This window comes from Rhinoderma darwinii (genome assembly GCF_050947455.1).
Source record: "Rhinoderma darwinii isolate aRhiDar2 chromosome 11 unlocalized genomic scaffold, aRhiDar2.hap1 SUPER_11_unloc_21, whole genome shotgun sequence".
NCBI lineage: Eukaryota > Metazoa > Chordata > Amphibia > Anura > Rhinodermatidae > Rhinoderma > Rhinoderma darwinii.
The window spans coordinates 414,339-432,738 of NW_027461853.1; positions in this window are offsets into that span (position 1 = coordinate 414,339).

Below are 18,400 nucleotides of genomic sequence, written 5' to 3' on the forward strand. Positions count from 1 at the left end.
AATCTTTTAATTTCTTATTTTTACACATCTTTTTTTAACTTTTTTTTTACTTTATTACTTTGTCCCACTAGGGGACATGAGGGCAGGAGGCCCTGATCGCTATTCTAATACACTGCACTACATGCGTAGTGCAGTGTATCAGAGCTGTCAGCTACTCACTGACAGCAAGCATAGTGGGTCCTGACGTTGTCAGGACCCACTAGGCTTCCGTCTATGGCATAGCCGGACGCCATTGTTTGGTGTCCGGTTGCCATAGTCACCATCGCCGGCCGCTATCGCGTAGCAGGCCGGCGATGGCAGCTTAACCCCTAAAAAGCCGCAAACTCTATAGAACGCAGCTTTTAAGGGGTTAATCAGCGGGGGCACAGCGATCGGTCCCCGCTGTAGGAGCTGTGACAGCTGCTGTACGAGACAGCAGCGTCACAGCTCCTGTATGTGTCGGGAGGACGGCCGAAACGGCCGTTACTCCCGAGACGTACTATTACGGCATGGAGCGCGAACGATACAGCTGCCATGACGTAATAGTACGTCAAGGAGCGGGAAGGGGTTAATCTCTCTTGTCCTGAACGTGAAGCCATGAGAGAATATATTCAGGAAAGCCTGGCCAAGGGTTACATTCGCCCCTCTACTTCTCCGGTAGGTGCTGGCTTCTTCTTCGTGGGGAAGAAGGATGGTGGTCTGAGGCCGTGCATTGATTACCGAAATTTAAATAAGATCACTGTAAGGAACCAATATCCCCTTCCTTTGATTCCTGATCTCTTCAATCAGGTTCAGGGAGCCCAATGATTCTCTAAGTTCGATCTTCGTGGGGCTTATAACCTTATCCGGATCAGAGAGGGGGATGAGTGGAAGACTACGTTTAATACACCCAAAGGTCATTTTGAATATCTCGTCATGCCCTTTGGCATCTGGGGGTATTTGCTGTAGTGTACCTTGATGATATACTTGTGTTTTCTAAGGACTGGTCCTCCCACATTGAGCATGTCAGGAAGGTGCTCCAGGCCCTTCGGAAAGACAAACTCTTTGCAAAAACCGAAAAATGTGTGTTTGGGGTGCAGGAAATACCATTTTTGGGTCAAATCCTCACTCCTAAAAAATTCCGCATGGACCCTGCCAAGGTTCAGGCCGTGGCAGAATGGGTCTGCCCTGCCTCCCTGAAGCCCTTACAGTGTTTCCTGGGGTTTGCTAATTATTACAGGAGATTTATTGCTAACTTCTTGGTCATCGCTAAGTCTCTTACGGACCTCACTCGTAAAGGTGCTGATCTCCTCCACTGGCCTCCGGAGGCGGTCCAGGATTTTGAGGTCCTTAAGAGGTGCTTTGCCTCTGTCCCAGTGCTGATTCAGCCTAACCAAATGGAGCCATTTATCGTGGAGGTTGACACCTCCGAGGTGGGAGTGGGTGCTGTCTTGTCCCAGGATACTAGGTCTCTCACCCATCTCCGTCCCTGTGCCTACTTCTCCAGGAAGTTCTCCTCCACTGAGAGAAACTATGATGTTGGCAACCGCAAACTCTTAGTGTAATATCGGGGTAGGGAGACAGACAGGTGAGCCCTAATCTACCCGCAACTCAGTCCATGCCTACTTGCACGGACCATCCTAGGCGACGGCGTACAACTGGGCGACGGTCCCTACTCTCAATATGTGCACGACAGACAAACAGACAAGGGTACACAGAAGATAAGGGAAATGGGGCAGTTGCCCACGGCAACACCGTGAGCAACAATAGTAGTGAACGAGTCGATTCAAACCAGGAGTGTACGTGGTGCCAAATGCAGAGCAGGAGAGTAGTCAGTAAAGCCAGCGTCAATATGAAGCAGAGGTCAATAGGAAAAGCAGGAACAGCAACGCCAGGAAGCAAGGGAATCACAGGCAAAGGACAAGCAGCAAATGAATGTATAAGTAGACAAAGGGCGGGAGCTAGGACCGTCTGGGCAGGCTGTGATAGGTTCTCCCACTCCTCAGTCTACCAGCCTGAGTGGTAGCATAACGAGTCACTCTAGCAGACCTAGGCACAGATGCAGGCTAATTAACCACGGGCGTTGACAAATCCTTTACACTTAGCCATTAAATGGGCATTTGAAGAGTGGTGCCACTTCCTGGAGGGGGCTAGGCACCAGGTAACGGTCCTTACTGACCACAATAATCTGGTTTACCTAGAATCTGGCCGGAGGCTAAACCCGAGACAAGCTCGATGGGCGTTGTTTTTTACGAGATTCAACTTTGTGGTTACCTATAGGGCTGGGTCAAAAAATATTAAAGCTGATTCTCTGTCGCGTAGCTTCATGGTCAGCCCTCCTTCTGAGGAGGATCCCACTTGTATAATCATATCCTCTGTGGATTCAGACTTACTCTCCGAAATTGCTGCTGATCAAGCTTCTGCTCCCGAGAACCTTCCTGAGAACAAGCTATTTGTTCCCCTGCAATTCCGGCTAAGGTTGCTCAGGGAGAATCATGACTCCGCACTATCTCTCTATCCAGGCATCCTGGGTACCAAGCACCTCATTTCTAGAACCTATTGGTGGCCTGGGTTGCCTAAAGACGTTAAGGCCTACGTCGCCGCTTGTGAAACTTGTGCTAGGTTCAAGACTCCCAGGTCCCGACCTGCGGGCTTACTATGTTCTTTGCTCATTCCCCAGAGAACTTGGACCAATATCTCCATGGATTTTATCATCGATCTGCCGCCGTCCCAAGGCAAGTCGGAGGTGTGGGTTGTAGTAGACCGCTTTAGTAAGATGTGCCACTTTGTACCCCTCAAGAAACTACCCAATGCCAAGACGTTAGCTACCTTGTTTGTCAAACACATCCTGCAACTCCATGGGGTTCCGGTCAATATTGTTTCTGACAGAGGGGTACAATTTGTTTCATTGTTTTGGAGAGCTTTCTGTAAGAAGCTGGAGATTGATTTATCCTTCTCCTCGGCCTTCCATCCTGAAACTAATGGCCAAACTGAGAGGACTAATCAGTCTCTAGAACAATATTTAGGGTGTTTTAGCTCTGACTGTCAATATAATTAGGTCTCCTTCATTCCCCTCGCCAAATTTTCCCTTAACAACCGGGTCAGTAACTTGTCGGGGGTTTCCCCCTTCTTCTGTAATTTTGGGTTTAATCCACGGTTCTCCACCGTTTCACCTGGTGGTTCCAACAAACCCGAGGTAGATGTCGTACATCGGGAACTGTGCACAGTCTGGGCCCAGGTTCAGAAGAACCTTGAGGCATCCCAGAGCATCCAAAAGACTCAGGCAGATAAAAGACGTTCAACTAACCCTCTGTTTGCGGTTGGGGATCTGGTCTGGCTGTCTTCTAAAAATTTTCAGATACACAACGTGTTCCATGCCTCCCTCTTGAAAAGCTGCTCCCCATCCTTGGCTTCATCGAGGAAACCTCCGGTCCCTGTTCTCACTCCGGATGGGGTAGAATTCGAGGTAGCCAAGATTGTGGACAGCAGGATGGTCCAAGGCACCCTCCAGTACTTGGTCCATTGGAGAGGATACGGGCCTGAGGAGAGGACTTGGGTACACGCCCGGGATGTTCACGCCGGTATATTGCTCAGGAAGTTCCATCTTCGGTTCCCCAACAAGCCAGGCCCACATAGGAAGGGTCCAGTGGCCCCTCATAAAAGGGGGGGTACTGTAAAGGGTTTGCCAGACACAGGTTATGTGTCGACGCCCGGGGTTAATCAGCCTTCATCAGCTCCAAGGTCTGCTAGAGTGACGCGATCTGTTACCACTCAGACTGGCAGGCTGAGGAGAGGGAGAACCTATCACAGCCTGGCCTGACTGTTCTAGCTCCCGCCCCTGGTCTATTTTTAACCCTCACTTGCAGCATGTTCCTTGCCTGTGATTGTCTGGTTTCCTGGCTCTGCGATTCTTGCTATTTACCTTATTGACCGTTGTTACTTATTGACCCTGGCTTGACTGACTATTCTCCTGCTCTGATTTGCTACTTCGTACTCTCCTGGTTTGTCTCGGCTCGTTCACCACTGCCTGTTACTCACGGTGTTTTCGTGGGCAAGTGCCCCTACCTCCCCCTTTTTCTTCTGTGTGCCCTTGTCTTGTGTTGTCTGTCTTGCACTTATTGAGAGTAGGGACCGTCGCCCAGTTGTACGCCGTCACTTAGGACGGGCCGTGCAAGTAGTCAGGGACTGAGTTTTGGGTAGATTAGGGCTCACCTGTCCGTCTCCCTACCCCGTTTCATTACACTATGGCACATGATAGCTCTGCTACTTGATAGGAGACAGCAGCTCAGCAGACAGTATCACATATAATATGCTTAGATACAACGGCTTAGCAGACAGTATCACACATGCTAGGCCCAATTAGAAGGTTAATTGTGAAAACATTTCTTATGGTGTTTTTCGATAAAGGTCACTTGAACTGGTATCATTTAAACAGTTAACCGATGAATGGCGCTGTTTATGCGGAATTTACCCTGTGGCCTAATGTACCATATAATGTATTAAACATTTTTTTTTTAAAAACCTACATTTTGTGGGCTGAATTGAAAAAAAACCTTTAATTCAGCTATTTCTGTTTTTATTTTACAGTGTTCATCGGGCGGCATGAATTGCATGATAACTTGATTCTGCGGGTCGTTACGATTATGGCGATACCAAATTTATATAGTTTTATTTTTTACAAAATAATTTGTTTTTGTGACGCTGCATTCGAAGATGAACTGCATAGTTTTTCAATGCAACAGCACTTCATAGGGCTAGAAGGGGTTAAAACCCACTCTCTGAAGCCCCCCTTCAAGATACATTTCAACTAATCTGGTCCCCATGGCAGAAATGTCTTTCCATCTGGCACCTCCAGCAGACTCCTTTCATTCTAGTTTGATTTCTTTTACCTCAGAGTTCCTCTTTTTCCCTTTTTTTAATTTCTTCTCTCCCCCTTTTTTTGAACTATTTCTAACAGGGGCTGTGCAGGATTAGACAAATATGGCTGCTTTCTTCCAAAAACAGCACCACACCTATCCACAGGTTGTATCTGGTATTGCAGGTTTGCTCCATTGAAGTGAATGGTAATGAGCTGTAATACCACACACAACCTATGGACAGGTGTGGTGCTGGTTTTTGGAGAAAGCAGACAAGTTATCTTATCCTGGAGAACCCTTTGTCATGGATTGTTCTTGTGCGGAGATGCTCCCTGCATTATCCCTTTTCCTTTATGGCCGCTGATATGTTCTATTCAGCTTTATGGCCTCTGTACTAAGTTCATTTCCAGTCATTAAAGGGTTAACACTTCAGACCACTGTGGGTGACGTCACAATGAATGAGGCGGCAGTGTTAATAAACTCCTGCAGTAATGATAATGAATGCGCTGATGTCATAAATACAAATGTTTATGACATAAAGATGATTCCATATTAGAAGGTTTTACTGCCACATTCAGCGCCATATTGGATGGGACTGAGGACCTTGAGCTTGACTTCCCCACCAATGCCGACCTGATGTAATTTGTAGGTTCTAGCAGGGAAACCCTTCACCCCAGACCACTTCTTCATCACAGTGATGCCATCCTCTTCATACGGGTTGTCTGTAATAGAGGGGGGTTTCCAGCAGGAGATCCCTCTCTATTAGCCGGAGCGGAGACAGGTGCTACAAGGAGGCATCTGGAGGACCCGTCTCATCCGTGGATCGCTTATTCATTTTAATGGGAGCCCAGGAAGAGAGACATCCGCCTAGCCAACCAGATCAGCCGATTTATGTGTTTTATGTTGTTCGTTCATTGTCTTGTCTTTCCTTAAAAATCTGAGAAAACGTACAAATTCTGTTACAAATGATATTTTGGCACCTTCTAAGCCCAGAGGAAGGGCAATCCTCCAGCCATGGTTTCCCTAGAGGTTTCCCCCACAGGGGGTTTTTCCTTTCCTGCGTGCTGGAGGGTGACTCTTCGTGAGTCGGAGGTTTGCCATTTTGGGTTTGGTTATATAATATAATAAAAGTTTTGACCATTTAACACCCAATTATAATGTTTTGTGTCTTTATTTTGCACTCTTTGGTTTGGTGATTGGGATTCTGGGTCTATCACATATCACAAAATCATAAGGCCGGACATCTACTTCCCACACTGACATAGAATGGAGACAACAAGCGTTGCAGCACAATTAAGTGTACACATCCTTACTAGAGATGAGCGAACTTATGAAAAGTTTGTTTCGGCTGGTTCGCCAAATTTCACGAAAAAGTTTGATTCGGACCGAACTAGTTCTGACCGAACCTGTAATTTCCGTGCGCCGAGCATGGTACTGTCCAGGGTGCTGATAGAGTTAATGGGCTGCACTGATTGGCGGTAACTCTTTCAGCAACCTTGACAGTACATGCTCGGCGCGCGGAAAATACAATTTTAATGTAATTAAAAAAAATAAAAAATACGTTCATACTTACATTCCTCCTGTCCGGCCTCCAGCGATGACGTTTCATCCATGTCGCCGCTGCAGCCAATCACAGGCTGTAGTGGCGGTCACGCACATCATGTGACCGCCTCTGCAGCCAATCACAGGCTGTCGCGGCCGCTGCAGCCAATCACAGGCTGCCGCGGCCTCTGCAGCCAAATACAGGCTGCCGCGGCCGCTGCAGCCAATCACAGGCTGCCGTGGCCTCTGCAGCCAAATACAGGCTGCCGCGGCCGCTGCAGCCGATCACAGGCTGCCGCGTCAGGAAAGAAGGTCGGACTGGAGGAAGAAGAGGGACTCGTCACCAAGACAATTGATTGATAAAGACAAGTGACTGCCGATTAGTATAATATTTTTGTAATGTTTTTTCTGCCCGCCCAGGTTCGGTCAAAACGTGTTCGGCCGAACCCGGTGAAGTTCGGACTCGCTGCGAACCGAACTTTTCGCGATGTTCGGACCGAAACCGGGTTCGGTTGTCCCGGTTCGCTCATCTCTAATCCTTACATTAAGATATTGTATTACGGTCTGTAGCCTTTGGGGGGAATATATTAACCTTTCTACAACAGTTTACTAGCGTAGAAAATTCACAACATCCGCAAATGTCGACATTTTTGGGGGCAAAAAATGGGCGGGGCTTAGCAGAAATGGCCAACAATTTTACTATAATTTACGCCAGTAACTGATGTAAATTATAGCAGAAATCTATATGTATAGTGCGGCCCAGATTTATCTCTGGGGGGCGTAAAAAGGCAAAGGTCCGTGCCAGACCCATACCTCCCCCCAATCAGACTGTTTGCCCCCCCAATCAGACAATAAAATACATTTTAAAAATGTACTTTAAATGTACAGCAAGCCGCAGCACGTAGAAAGTACTGATGACAGGCCGCGTTGCAGCTAAAAGATGCGACACATTTATTAAGAGTCTTTTGCCTGTTAATAAATGTGTTGCATCTTACTCCAGCAAACTGTTTAATAGGACTGGTGTATGAAACGCCAGTATTAAAGGGAATGTGTCGCTAGGAATAATATATATATTTTTTTCCAGTTAAACAGTTAGTACATAAATGATTACACATTGTTTTAATTTTTAACATTTTTTCACAAGTCAGGAAATATTATAAATTAGATTCTAATTTATAACATTTCCATGTGCTGGTCACTAGAGGGAGCAATTCCCAAAATTGCAGCATTGGCATGTGGTAAAGCAACCTCATTGCCTTATGCTGCAAATTTGGAGTAGACACACTCGCTCTGCCCCAGCACACACCAGTAAACATACCCAGGGCCGCCATCAGGGGGGAATTAGGGGTACTACTGTAGGGGGCCCGGCCAAACTTAATTGAAGGGGGGCCCGGCAACTGCCGCAACTTGCTTTTGGTAGAAAAAAAACAAGCCCCTGCAATGGGGCCTGTTCTTTTCACCAAAACAATGTCGTGAGCTGCGGGCCCCCGAGCTGCGGGCCCCCCTCTCATCACCGCCGCCGCGCCGCGAAACACCACCGCTTGCGCGCGTACGAGCGCGCACGACCGCAAGCGCGCGCCCACGCGCGAACGACCAGGCGCGCCGCCGAGAGGGAGCAACACAAGTACATCGACGGGGAAGGACAGCCACACAGGGACAGCGGCGCACGGTTACTTACCTGCTGGCCCGCCTCTGCCTCCTCGTCCTCCTTGTCCTCCTCCGCCTCCTCGTCCTCCTTGTCCTCCTCGTCCTCCTTGTCCTCCTCCGCCGACTCCGCCTCCGCCTCCTCGTCCGACTCCTCGTCCGCCTCCTCGTCCGACTCCGCCTCCTCCTCCTTCTCCAGAGCGTAGCTGCGTAAGGAGAGGGGGAGGAGTCTAATTCTTGCGCGGCGGCAGTTCTACGATCCCCGCCATTTTCTGGAGCCTGGAGGTGAAGGATGACGTCTGTACCGAAGACATCCCCTGAAGAGGACTGGAGTGGGAGCAGCTCTTCTGACACGGTGAGTAAAGTGTCTCAAAGTGCTGCTTAAGTATGGCCCTGTTCACACAGAGTATTTTGCAGGCCGAAAAAATCTGCCTCAATATTCCTTAAAGAATTTTGAGGCAGATTTTGACCTGCACACACTATCTTGCTGCGTTTTTGCTGCATTTTTTGCCCGCTGCGATTGAGGACAGCAGACAAAAAACACAGCGAAAAATTTATTTTCTGCCTCCCATTGATTTAGATGGGAGGTCAGAGGCGGAACCGCGGCAAGAAAGGACGTGCTGCTTTTTATTTTTTCCGCGACTGGCTCCCATTGATTTCAGATTAAATCAATGGGAGGCGGTTTTTGGAGTTTTTTGGTGCTGATTCTGACGCAGTGTCCGAGTCAATATCAAGGCCCAAAAACTCTGTGAACTGGGCCTTATTGTTAGGTTAGGAACACACTAGGCATGAACACTGCAGATTTTATGCAACACATTTCATTGCAGAAAATACGCAGCGTATTACAGTCGCAGCCGAGTGGATGGGATTTGAACAAATCTCATTCACACGCTGCAAAAAAAATTGACTTGCAGTGTGGCTTTTTAAGCTGCAGCATGTCAATGTATTCTGTGGAATCGCTGCTCCTCTGTTGCGGAAATGCTGCGGTTCTGCCGCAAAAATCACGAATGAGAAAAAAAAAAAGGTATTTTTTTAAATTGATAAAAAAGTTTAGACTTGCCCCGGCCGTAGTCCTGGTGACGCGATCCTCTATTCTTAGCGCAGCTCGGCCTCCTGTCATGACGTTTCATCCCATGTGACTGCTGCAGCGGTCACATGGTCTACAGCGTCATCCCAGGAGGCGGGGCTACGTTCAGAAGAGAGAGATGCGTCACCTAAACTACGGCCGGGGCAAGTCTAAACTTTTTTTTCCCTGCAGGATTCCCGCAGCGGACACGCCTCACGAAACCTGCGCCACTATTTGGTGCGGTTTTGCTGGCGGAATTCCCTGCGGCTACCGGGGCGGATAAGCTGTGTAGTCTTACTCAGCATATCTGCCTAGTGTGTCCCTTATGATGTCGCTCCTGGAGCTGCTGCCGGTCTCTAAATAGGCAGTTGGTCCAGTAGAATTTGTAATTATATTTTTTTGTGAACCAGCTTAACCCCTTAAGGACGCAGCCTAGTTTGGGCCTTAAGGCTCAGAGCCCATTTTTCAAATCTGACATATTTCACTTTATGTGGTAATAACGTTGGAATGCTTAAACCTATCCAAGCGATTTTGAGATTGTTTTCTCGTGACACTTTGGGCTTCATGTTCGTGGTAAAATTTGGTCGATATATTCAGTCTTTATTTGTGAAAAATTGCAAAATTTAGAGAAAATTTTAAAAAAATAGCATTTTTCAGAATTTAAATGCATCTGCTTGAAAATCAGACGGTTATACCACCCAAAATAGTTACTAGTTCACATTTCCCATATGTCTACTTTAGATTGGCATCGTTTTTTGAACATTATTTTATTTTTCTTGGACGTTACAAGGCTTAGAACATAAACAGCAATTTCTCATATTCTTAAGAAAATTTCAAAAGCCTTTTTTTGAAGGTACCAGTTCAGTTCTGAAGTGGATTTGAGGGGCCTATGTATTAGAAACCCCCATAAGACACCCCATTTTAAAAACTAGACCCCTCAAATTATTCAAAACAGCATATAGAAAGTTTTTTAACCCTTCAGGCATTTCACAGGAATTAAAGCAAAGTGGAAATGAAATTTGCAAATTTCATTTTTTCTGCTGAATTTCAATTTTATAAAAAAAAAATCTGTAACAGAGAAGGTTTTACCAGAGAAATACTACTAAATATGTATTGTCCAGATTCTGCAGTTTTTAGAAATGTCCCACATGTGGCCCTACTGCGCTCGTGGACTAAAACACAAGCCCTAGAAGCAAAGAAGCACCTAGTGCATTTTGAGGCCTCTTTTTTATTAGAATATATTTTAGGCAGCATGCCAGGTTTGAAGAGGTGTTGAGGTGTCAAAACAGTAGGAATCCCCCAATAGTGACCCCATTTTGGAAACTACACCCCTCAAGGAATTCATTTATGGTTTTTGTTATCATTTTGATTGCACAGTTTTTTCACAGCACCTATTTGAATTGGGCTGTGAAATGAAAAAAATGATATTTTTTCCAATAAGATGTCATTTTTGATCAAAATTTCTTCTTTTCCCAAGGAACAACATACCCCATTTTGTTGCCCAATTTGTCCTTAGTGCGGCAATACCCCATTTGTGGTGATAAACTGTCGTTTGGGCCCATGGGAGGGCTCAGAAGGAAAGGAGCGCTATGTGTTTGTTGGAGTCCAGATTTTGCTGGATTGGTTTTCGGGTGCCATGTCGCATTTGCAGAGCCCCAGAGGTATCAAAGCAATGGAAACTTACCAGAAGTGACCCCATTTTGGAAACTAAACCCCTCAAGGAATTCATTTATGGTTTTTGTTATCATTTTGACAGCACAGTTTTTTCACAGCACCTATTTGAATTGGGCTGTGAAATGAAAAAAATGATATTTTTTCCAATAAGATGTCATTTTTGATCAAAATTTCTTATTTTCACAAGGAACAACATACCCCATTTTGTTGCCCAATTTGTCCTTAGTGCGGCAATACCCCATTTGTGGTGATAAACTGCCCTTTGGGCCCATGGGAGGGCTCAGAAGGAAAGGACCACCATTTGGCCTACTGGAGCTTTTCTGGTGCTAAGTCATGTATGCAGAAGCCCCTGAGGTACCAGTACAGTTGAAACCCCCGAGAAGTGACCCCATTTTAAAAACGACACCCCTTAAGACATTCATCTAGAGGTGTAGTGAGTATTTTGACCCCACAGGTACTGTGTAAAAGAATGTGCAGCAGATGGTGCAGAGTGAGATTTGCAATTTTATATATATATATATGGCATGTCAGTGTCCGATATAGGGTGCCCAGCATGCGCCACCGGAGATCTACACCCCTTAAATTGTAATGTGGGTTCTCCTGGGTACGGCAATACCCTACATGTGGCTGTTATCAGCTGCCTGGGCACCCGGCAGGGCTTAGAAGGGAAGGACCACCATTTGGCCTACTGGAGCTTTTCTGGTGCTAAGTCATGTATGCAAAAGCCCCTGAGGTACCAGTACAGTTGAAACCCCCGAGAAGTGACCCCATTTTAAAAACTACACCCCTTAAGACATTCATCTAGAGGTGTAGTGAGCATTTTGACCCCACAGGTACTGTGTAAAAGATAATGCGCAGCAGATGGTGCAGTGTGAGATTTGCAATTTTATATATATATATATATGCCATTTCAGTGTCCAATATATTGTGCCCAGCATGTGCCACCGGAGATCTACACCCCTTAAATTGTAATGTGGGTTCTCCTGGGTACGGCAATACCCTACATGTGGCTGTTATCAGCTGCCTGGGCATACGGCAGGGCTCAGAAGGGAAATATGAGGGGGGTAAGCTGTGCGGAGTGCATCAGGGTAAATTAAAAATCAAGGGATGTATGATACATTTTAAAACAATCTTTTATACAGAGCCCTGGTTTTTCGGGACACGTGTCACATTGGTATATTGTGACTTTCCTTATCCCCCTCTTATAGCAGACTCTGCACCTCTTTTGACTCTTTCCCTTTCCACCGGTTTGGGGAACTTCTCCTGGAAAGTGTTACCCTGGTACGATGCGTGTGGCCCCGCTTCCAGAAGTACTGAGTGCCCCCCCTTCCTGGTCCCTAAAGATTAGATCTTGAAAATCCAGGAAAGTTTCCCTCTGTCCTGCACATCGACGTAGCACGTACGCATTGTACAAAGCCATCTGTATGATGTGCCCGGCCAGCTTCTTATACCACACCGCATGGCGCTGTAGGGCTTCAGGACTTGATTTGACAAGTCCATCCCTCCCATGTACCTATTGTAGTCCAGGATGCAGTCTGGTTTGGGGATGGCCTTTCCTTCATATATCCTAAATCTGTAGGTATACCCTGATGCACAGCTTATACATCTTCACGCCATACCTTGCCCTCTTACCCGGCAGGTACTGGCGGAATTGAACCCTCCCTTTAAAATGTACCAGGGACTCCTCAATAGAAATACACTTCTCGGGGGTGTATGCTTGGGAAAACCGGGCACTGAAACGGTCTAATAGGGGTCTCCGTTTATACAAACGGTTAAAACTGGGGTCATCTCGGGGTGGGCACGGCTCATTATCAGTATAATGTAAGAAGCGAAGTATTGCCTCATTTATTTATTTTTTTAGGTTCCAGTTCAGTTTTGAAGTTGCTTTGAGGGGCCCATATATTAGAAACCCCTATTAAACACCCTATTTTAGAAACTAGACCCCTCAAAGTATTCACAACAGCATTTAGAAAGTTTATGAACCCTTTAGGTGTTTCACAAAAATTTAGAGCAAAGTAGAGGTGAAATTTACTTTTTTTTTTGTCAGAAAATCCTCTTTATACCATTTTTTTTATAACACAAAAGTATTTATCAGTGAAACGCAACTTAGTACTTATTGCCCAGATTCTGCAGTTTTGAGAAATATCCCACATGTGGCCCTAGTGCGGTAATGGACTGAAGCACCGGCCTCCGAAGCAAAGGAGCACCTAGTGGATTTTGAGCCCTCTTTTTTATTAGGCACCATGTCCGGTTTGAAGAGGTCTTGTGCTGCCAAAACATTGGAAACCCCCCAAAAGTGACCCCAATTTGGAAACTAGACCCCTTGAGGAATCCATTGTAGTTTTCTTGGGGTGCATGCGGCTTTTTGATCAGTTTTTATTCTAATTTTAGGTGGCGTGGTGACTAATAAACAGCAATTCTACGATTGTTTTTTTATTCTATTTTTTTTACAGCGTTCACCGTGCGCTATAAATGACACATTCACTTTATTCTGCGGGGCGATACGATTACGGCGATACCAGATGTTTATAGGTTTTTTTATGTCTTATGGCGTTTGCACAATAAAATAAGTTTTGTAAACAATTATTCACTTTTTGTGTTACCTTATTCTAAGAGCCCTAACGTTTTTATTTTTCAATCAATAAAGCCGTGCGAGGACTTATTTTTTGCGTAACGAACTGTAGTTTCGATCAGTACCATTTTTAGGTACATGCAACTTTTTGATCTCTTTTTATTACATTTTTTGGGAAGTGAAGTGAACAAACAATTGTTATTGTGGTTCGGTTTATTATTATTTTATTTTACGGCGTTCACCGTGCGGGATAAATAACGAAATAATTTTGTAGTTCAGGCCGTTACGGACGCGGCGATACCAATTATGTATAGTTTATTTGTTTGTTTATATATTTTTATTAATAATAAATGACTGATAAGGTAAAAAGGGGGATTTTTACTTTTAATACTTTTAAGGCGGGATTCACACGACCGGGTCGCGTCCGAGCCCGAGTGCCGGCCGGTAAAATCGGCCATTCTGCCCGGCCGGTTTGCATAAAGTTATGCATCCGTGCCGGGCCGGGCAGATCCGGACAGTGACATCATCGGCAACTCCTGAAGGGGAATCCCCATGTGTTCGGGGATTCCGCTTCTGGAGTTTCCCCTGATGTCACTGCCCAGATATGGACAGAGACATCAAGCGCTCTGTCCAGGAGCGGAATCCCCGAACACACGGGGATTCCGCTCCTTCAAGGAGCTAAGTGCGGCTAGCAAATAGCAGAGCGGGGAGATACCTCCCCGCTCTGCTATAGTGGCGTCGCTACAGTAGTAGCAGCCGCAGCAGCTGCTGCAGCTGCTAGCGGCGCCATCAAAGGTGTCGCCGGGCCAGGGCGCTTTTAACAAGCAGGAGAAGGGAGCCAGCGCAGCGCTCCCTTCCACCTGCTGTACACCCCGGCCCTGCCACACCGTGTACAGCGATGCCATTCGTCAGAATGGCATCAACTCCTCCTCCTCACATGCACTCTGCGCTGTGAGGAGGAGGAGATAGAGCGCAAGAGCCGGAAAACCCGGCCGTCACTCGGGACACATCCCGGGGATGGCCGGGTATTACCCGGCCCCATAGACTTCTATGGGAGCCGGGCGGCCGGGTACCCGGGCGAAAATACAGCATGTCCTATTTTTTGACGGGCGGTTTTCCCGGCCGTCAAAAAATCGGCCGTGTGAATAGCCCCATTAGGAGTCTATTATTCCTAATGCAGCCGGGTGCCGGCCGATTTATGAATGGCCGGCACCCGGCCGGGAAACCCTGCCGTGTGAATGAGGCCTAAAACTTTTATTTTCTTATTTTTACACAACTTTTTTTAACTTTTTTTTTACTTTATTACTTTGTCCCACTAGGGGACTTGAGGGCAGGAGGCCCTGATCGCTATTCTAATACACTGCACTACATGCGTAGTGCAGTGTATTAGAACTGTCAGCTACTCACTGACAGCAAGCATAGTGGGTCCTGACGTTGTCAGGAGCCACTAGGCTTCCGTCTATGGCATAGCCGGACGCCATTTTTTGGTGTCCGGTTGCCATAGTCACCATCGCCGGCCGCTATCGTGTAGCAGGCCGGCGATGGCGGATTAACCCCTAAGAAGCCGCGATCGCTATTGAACGCGGCTTCTGAGGGGTTAATCGGCGGGGGAGCTCCGCGATCGGTCCCGGCACATTGAGCAGTGATAGTCTGCTGTCGGAAACAGAAGCTATCACAGCTCATGAACGCGCCCCGCGCGAACGGCGCTGTGTTTACTCCATGACATACTATTATGTCATGGAGCGCGAACGATGCACTTACGATGACATAATAGTATGTCCTGGAGCGTTAAGGGGTTAAAAAAATACAAAACTTTTGTGTGAGGCTGGATTCACATGAGCATGTTCGGTCCGTAAAGGTCGGAACATATTTCAGCCGCAAGTCCTGGACCGACCACACTGCAGGGAGCCCGGCTCCTAGCAACATAGTTATGTACGATGCTAGGAGTCCCTGCCTCGCTGCGGGACACTGTCCTGTACTGTAATCATGTTTTCAGTACGGGACAGTAGTTCCACGGAGAGGCAGGGACTCCTAGCGTCGTACATAACTATGATGCTAGGAGCCCGGCTCCCTGCAGTGTGTTCGGTCCGAGACTTGCGGCCAAAATACGTTCCGTCCTTTACGGACGTAACATGCTCGTGTGAACCCAGCCTGAGGCTTTGTTCACAGCTGCGTAGGAAGCTCCGTTGCAGATCTGACAGATAATAACGGATACAGTAGTGCTGCATGCTGCACTGTTGTTTTCATTAAAACAACCAACACACCAACGGAAATCCGACAAAACCCATTAAAGTCAATTAAAGTGGGTTTCGTTGGCGGAAGGTGTTGTCTGTTGTGCAGCGGAACAGGCGCTTCTTATTTTTCCGTTGCTCTGCTCTGACAAAGGAGAATAACGGAAAGCTGAACGCAGGTGTGAACCCAGCCTAACATTTTGAGTAAAATAAAATTTGCACTCCCATGCAGGCGGAGCTGGTACGGAGCGGCGGTCAAGCATGTACTATGCTGTTTCCGTCATTCCCATAGACTTTGAATGAAATGGAAGCGTGCACGCTTGACCGCCGCTCAATTCAATGTCCCCCTCACTGTGGGGGTGCAGTGAGGAGGATCTGGGGGTTTGGGACCCTCGTTCTTATGAACACAAAAAAAAAAACAATTATACTGTAAAATTATTGTTAACCCACCTGCTGGCCTCACTTTCTTGCCTGCCGCTCCGTTCCCTCATTCTGGTCCCAGTTGTCCGGGATCCAAGATGGCTGCTACTGCCTCAGACTTGCATATAGAAAGCGTTGCCTGCCAGTCTGAGACATGCCGCCACCTCCTTCACTGCTGTCGGAATCTCTGTGTCCATCTCTTCTGACACGTCTGGCTTCTTGAAAGGGGTTCCGTCTGCAGCAACATCCTCACTGACAGCGCCAGGGTTGGCATGAATCATCTTGTGTATGTAAGTATATCACATTGTATGCTTGTAATGGCCTTATATGTTTTATTGTCTGTGTTTTTTTACAGGTTTGAGTATCTTGGACTATTTAAGATCGTCGTAGGATCGAAATTTTACCAATAAAATGATCAAAACGGGCTGTAGGGGGGGCACAGTTTATTTCAATAAAGTATTTTTTATACATTTTTCCACTGTATAACAGAACTAGTAATCGAGGTGTCTGACTGACACCTCTCCATTACAATTGCTAGGGTTTGGTGTCAGCCAGAAGTGTGCTATGTCCACTTTTGGCTGACACCAACCCCTTTTCCCCAGTACCCAACGCACCAGGGCTACTGGGAAGAGCCGAGGACTATTGGGTGGCCCCTGGGACGGCCACAGGCTGGTGTTTTTAGGATGGGAGGGAACCAATAGCCATGGACCTTCCCATCCTGAGAATTTCAAACTGCGGTTGTTGGTTTTTCTTGGCTGAATAGAGCAATAGGAGGACCCCACATGTTTTTTTGTTTAATCATTTTTGTTTAATAATTTTTAAGAAAAGCAATACAAATATATATATATATATATATATATATATATATATATATATATATATATAAAACATGGAGAAAATAGCTGCAGTCTGATTATCCGGATGGGAAGGTCCATGGCTATTGGTCCCCTCCTATCCTAAAAACACCAGCCTGTGGCTGCCCATTACGTTGTTTGGGCTGCTCCTGATGATTCTCGCCTCATTCCAGTAGCCCTGGTGCGTTGGCTACTGAGTTAATTGGAGGGATTAGTGTCAGCCAAAGGTGGATATAGCACATCACTGACTGACACCAAGCCCTAGCGATTGTAATGGAGAGGTGTCAGTCAGACACATTGATTACTAGTTCTGTTACATAATTGAAAAAAATATAACAAACACTTTATTGAAATAAACTGCCCCCCCCCCCCCCTACAGCCCGCTTTGACCATTTTATTGGTAAAAATTCGATCCCACGACAATCCAACGTAGTCCAAGACACGGAAACCTTTAAAAATAACAGACAATAAAACATAGAAGACCGTTACAAGCATACAATGTGATATACTTAAAGAGGCTCTGTCACCACATTATAAGTGCCCTCTCTTCTACATAATCTGATCGGCGCTGTAATGTAGATAATTGTTTTTTATTTTGAAAAACTATCATTTTTGACCAAGTTATGAACAATTTTAGATTTATGCTAATTAGTTTCTTAATAGACAACTGGGTGCTTTTAACAACTGGGCGTTGTACAGAGGAGTGTATGACGCTGACCAATCAGTGACCAATCAGCTTCATACACTTCTCATCGTTCCAGCCCAGCTACTTTCACTGCACAGCGTGATCTCGCGAGATCACGCTGTGCTGTCACATACTCCCACATTAACTTTACCGAAGTGTCTTGGGAGTGAATAGGCATCACCTCCAGCCAGGACACAATGTCTATTCACAATGCCACAACTTTGGTAAAGTTTCTGTGGGACTTACTCACAGCACAGCGTGATCTCGTGAGGTCACGCTGTGCAGTGAAAGAAGCTGGGCTAGAATGATGAAGTGTATGACGCTGATTAGTTCGCTGATTGGTCACTGATTGGTCAGCGTCATGCACTTCTCTGTACAATGCCCAGTTGGTAAAAAGTTAAAAAGCACCCAGTTGTCTATTAAGAAACTAATTAGCATAAATTTTAAATTGTTCATAACTTGGTCAAAAATGATAGTTTTTCAAAATAAAAACCACTGTTATCTAGATTACAGCGCCGATCAGATTATCTAGGAGATAGGGCACTTATAATCTGGTGACAGAGCCTCTTTAAATACAGAAGATGATTCATGCCAACCCTGGCGCTGTCTTGCTCCGTCCTCCACTGACGTGCTGTCAGTGAGGATGTTGCTGCAGCCGGAACCCCTATCAAGAAGCCAGCAGGACAAGTGTCAGAAGAGATGAACACAGTGCTGACATCATCAGTGCTTGTCCTTTGGAGAGCAGTGAAGAAGGCGCATGTCTCAGATTTGCAGTTAATGCTTTCTATATACAAGTCTGAGACAGTAGCAACCATCTTGGATTCTGGAAAACGGGGACCGGAATGAGTAAGCAGAATCAGAAACAAGTGAGGCCAGCAGGTAAGTTATCAATCATTTT